Raw genomic sequence first — 5,313 nt, forward strand, 5'->3', positions numbered from 1 at the left:
CAAAGACTCACTCCCTGAGCGCGCCCGGCCCGGGAAGGGGCGCGGACCCGAGCGCGCTCACGGCCCCGACTCCGCCCAGCGCGCCGGGTTCAGTTTCGGACCTGCAAAGGCCGACGGGGAGCTGCAGAGGTCGCATTTTGTGTCACAGCTGCCCATGGCCCACCTGTTAGAGGGCTGACCCCAGGGAGACTGTTTTACATACTCTTTGCTGCAGTGAATTTACTGCAGACATCCAAGAGCAGTTCAGACAGGGTTTTCATCTGTGACACACCTTTCTTGGGGTCTTGTTTGGGTTTTGTTTTGGTTTGGTTTTTTTGCTTGGTTTTTTTGCTTTGTTTTTTTCTTAAAGAAATTTCATGGCCAGTATGGCAATGATGAAAGAAAATTACAATAATAAATAGATAGATAGATAGAACAAGGGAATCCAGGCATCAAGTGTGAATTACTATGGAAAATGCATCTCTGAGGTCCTAGACATTGGCTAAATGTGGCCACTGATTTTCTCCAAGACCCTCCTGTGTTGTAGTTAAAGCCAACCAGTGACCCGCTTATAACTTATCTCCTAAATTGGACTCCCGGATGTCTAGCAGAGCTTTCTCTCTTCCTTTCCCACCACCAAAACCAGAGTTGGTGGGAAAGAAAGAAAAAGAATAGGATAAAATATATGTTTTGGTTTGAAGCATTCCTTAACTGGATGGATTATAGCAGTGCTTAACTTAGAAGATTAAAGTATAAAAGTGAGTTGCTTGCAGCCCTTCAGAAAGCAGTGACAGGGCCTCTGACTCATCTTCCTGCCCCTCTTTTCAATTACTGGCTTAAACCACGGAAGTCTGACTACAAAGGAGAAACCTGTCTGTTCCATTTCATTTGGTTTGGCTCTGCAGAGATGCGTGGAGAAACCTGTTTGAAAAGCCACCAGTGCACTCACATTTCAGTTTTTGAAAGTACGTACCATCCTAATGTCATCATACACAGAGCCAAAATTCTTACCATATTGACCATATATTTTAATTTAAAAGTATTGTCAGATGGTACCTGCCTTACATTCTATGTATTAGTCCTATGCTCTATTTTATTACTGAATGACACATAATGAGCTGTTCTATTGTCTTCATATTTATAAAAGTTCTCATTGAAACTTTACTTGTAAAATAAGCCTGGGTCATCAGCATGAGACTATGATCAACATCCTTCTGCTTCCATATTTATTACCCTCATGTTTTCCCAGCCATGATTTCACAAACACACTTCATCCTATTAATGATGATGTCATGATCTCTAGCATGAAGCTCTCCGGAGGAAGAGAAGCAAGCGAGTTTCAGGTTCTAGAAGTCTGCTCAGGCTATCATCACAGTCCTTGACAACAGGACACTTCCAAACTCTTGCCTATACCTTAACTTCCAGTGCCTGAGGGTGGCCGCGTTTTTCCACATTCCAGAGAAGGGGAGAAGAGCAATTTGAAAAGAACTCGCCTTAGGTATTTATTTTCATCTTTCACACTAAATAACTGAGCTTATTAAAATGGGCATTTGTTTCTTTGTGTTTTCATTGTGAATTTTTTTTAAACAAATGGAATACAAATTCTAAACAAGGGGGCCCACTTTATTTAATGGATTGAGATTAGACTATTTGGCTTCTGAAATAGATTCTTCTGTAATTCAATTTTGAAGCAATAGGTATAAATTTGGAGACAATGAAATGTAAGAATAGGACTTTTTTTGTTGTTGTTTGAAGAATGTCTTTAGGTCGTGAAGGTGATTCTGCGGACTTGAACTGGTTTTCCATTGTGCTATAGTAAAGGATGTGCCAGACCAAAAGTTAGGACCAAGTTCCTTTGTGTCTTGGGCCCCTCATGTAATCTCAGCCCTCGGCACTCCCATTTGTTAAGTAAGATAATTAAAGTAATATGGGATGCTGTCTAGGGTAACTTCCACATCCAAAATTAAACTATTTAGACTTCTTGTGGCTGATTTTTGAGAAGGTTGGCTACACATGGGCGTTCCTTTCCAGATAGAAAGTCAGAACCAGGATTGTCCTTAAAGAGATGGACAAACAGCAACCCAAGACCCTAGGGGAACATCTTTGCAGCCTAGCTTAATGATTTTCTAATTGCAGAAAGCAGAAACTGTCCGTCAACAAAAAACACCCCACTTCCTCACTGATGTGTCCACAGAGACAGCTTTCTCTGCATGATTCCACTATGGCAGCCTGGAGAGGAAGGTCCATGTGGACATGGGATCCTTAGGGTGAATCAATCGTGGTGTGGCCAGTGACACAGAATGGAAGCCCAAAGCAAAGGAAACAGACCTAAGGGAAAAAAACAAGATTAGAGGACACTGTCTAGTTACTCTACAGGTGAAAGTAGAGGAAAACATCTGACAACCACAATAAAATGAGCACAGTTAGGATATTTACCTCTCAGAGTTGTTCCAAGATTAAGTGACAGGATGCATGAAAAACACGCAGAATAGAACCTAACATATTCTAAGTGTTGGGTAGTGTGGGTGTCTGTCTTCTCCCCACTGCTGCCGTTTCTTTACAGCCCACTCATCGCCCACCCCACCTCATCCGTGTGACAGCGCCCTGTTCTCTCCTCAGCTCCTGGTCCAGGGCTGAACCCCAGTGTTAACTCATTCACCGCTCCCAAATCCTTCAACCCCCTTCTCCTCATGACCGCCGGACCTTGTCTGATTCAAATGGATTAACTGCACAACACTAAGATGCTGCAGCTTGTGCTAGTTTTGTACTTTCTGAAAATTTGGATCAACTTTTTTTAAAGAGCCCCTTTATAATGGAAGACAAGTTTTAAAATGCTGCATTGTCCAAAAAGTAGCATATTTATTTTGTAGTGCTATCCACATTTCTTTGATGTTCTCTTCAAAACTGTCCCAAATAAAAGAGGGTACTAATCACATTCAATTTCCATTACCTTTCAAATTATGTTTTTGAAATAAATAAGGGATAGAGTACTTTCACTTAGTAGACCCTCAGTAAAAACAAGCCAATGAATGAATTCTGAGGCTGTTGTATTGCAGGTGACCAGGGATGGTTTCCTGTGTCTGCTCTGCCTTAAATAAAGGAGGCCATTGACACATCTCCCCTACCCCAGTACTATGAAGGAACAAACTACAACATTTGCAACTGTTTGCTTTACTAATTAACTAATTTGACAAGTATTTGTTGAGTGCCTACTATGTCCTGGGCATTGTTCTCAACACTGGGAATGCTGTGACAAAAATAGAAAGGACATGTGCTCCATCTAGAGAAATGTATTGGGTTGGACAGGCAGTCTCCGCCTGCCACTTACCTCTGCTGACTCCTTCGTAAAAGAAAAGAGAAGACTAATCTCAAGGTAAGAGCAAAATGATATATACTCAGCATTCTATAAGGATGAAAAATCACCAACACAAAAGTCATTTGTTAAATCTGCTCGTGGATTATGAAACGTTACTTTCTTCGTAAATGGATCTGGGGGCAAGAAACTCGCTATTTCGTGAGATCACCTCTTCTAGGACTTATTTGCTCTCTGCTTTTTTGGCAGCATCGTCCCCTGTTTCCTTCCTCCCCTTGCTGGCTGTGTCTCCGCACTCTCATTGCCCAGCTTCTTCCGCGCTCTCTGACCTCTAGATATCGCCGCACACAAACACGTCTGCATTTTCTCAGACTTCTGTACTCAAATGGCTCCTTCCACCAGAGGTGCTTTGTCTGTGCTCTTCTCTGTACCTGCAACTTTTATTTTTCTCCCCCACCAGGTCAAATCCTCTCTCATGAGGTCAAATCTTCCTCATTAAATGGCTGCCTCTTCCTTAGAGCACTTATCATAATTACGATGTTAAACTTGAATACTTATTTGATTAATTTTGTTTCTCACCAGAAACTGTACATTTTCGTGACTGCAGTTGACCTTTTTCTGCTCTCCCTGTATCCTCAGCACTAACTATCATGAATCCTGGAACATAATACATGCCTAATAAATGTTTGTTGAATGACTGAGTGAATGAATGAATGAATGACTCCTGAGTGGTTTCTTTCGTAAGTAATCCTTTGTTTTTATTTTTCTAATTTTAATGTTTATTGGCTTATTAAAATGATGTCTTGGGTCAGATTTAGCAAGGTGGGAGTTTCTAATCTGACCTCAAACATGATGGACATGTATTGGTATATTTATTGAAATGTGAGTTGGGCATCCCCAAAATTTCTAGTATGGCTTCTACACAAGAACAGGCAAATAGGCTAGAGAGTTTTAACTTAAAATTCAGAAAGAGACCAGTGCATAAATAAGGAACTTAAACATATGATATCAAAGTGAGGACAGCACACATCTCTGAAAAAAGAACAATTATTTAGTGGTGGCATTAGGAAAACTGATTCTTTATCAGGGACAGACAATAATGATTCTCTCCTTAACATCACATACAAAGTGGCCTCCGAATGGGTTAAACTTCCTGTAGTGACAAAGATGTAAAGTTAATTAAAGACAATCTAGAATATCTGAATGACCCAGAGATAGAGAAAGATTTCTGAAATAACACCCAAAAAGCATATAACATAAAGGAAATTTTTAAAGCTACATCACATTACATTAAAATTCAGGCTTTCTAGTCAACAAAGGACACCATGAATAAAATTATAGATGAAAGATTAGGAGAAAGCATTGGCTATGACTGAAACAAACAAGAGAAGAATACTCAGAATGTGCAAAGAATTTCTACACATGACAGGAACCACAACAGAAAAAAAAAATGAGCCGACAGTATGACCGGGCATTTCACAGTAGAGGAATCTCAAAGCCTATGAAGTATATTTGAAGAAACCAGAGAAATGCATATTAAAATCACAAAATGTCCTTCTACACCTGTTGAACAGACTAAAGTTAGGAAGCTGATGCTCCCTTGTCAAAGTTACTCCTCAAGCAAATCTAACTCTCCACCCACCCTCCCAGCTGCTACACACTCACAGTCGAACGTGGCTGGGCATAAACTCACACCCAAGTTCAGGAGTTTCCCTTCAAGGTCACGATCAGGATAGCAGTATTGCCTATATTAAGTACTGCCCAGAGGTCTTACTCTAGTTGACGACACAAGTCACTTCCTCACTCTCCTTAGCAATATTTTCATGCCTCCTTATTTCTGCTCAAACCTCCCTCACACCCTCCTTTATCCTCAGTCTCCATTGCTGACTTTGCTTTCTACTTCACAGAGGAAACAGAAATTATCAAGGAGAACGACCAGCTTCCCCAGACCCACCCGGTCTGCATCTGTATGTACATGGCCGTTTCTTCTGCGCTATGGAAGAGCTGCCTCTGTTCATGGC

This window comes from Camelus bactrianus, chromosome 24 (assembly GCF_048773025.1).
Source record: "Camelus bactrianus isolate YW-2024 breed Bactrian camel chromosome 24, ASM4877302v1, whole genome shotgun sequence".
Classification (NCBI taxonomy): Eukaryota; Metazoa; Chordata; class Mammalia; order Artiodactyla; family Camelidae; genus Camelus; species Camelus bactrianus.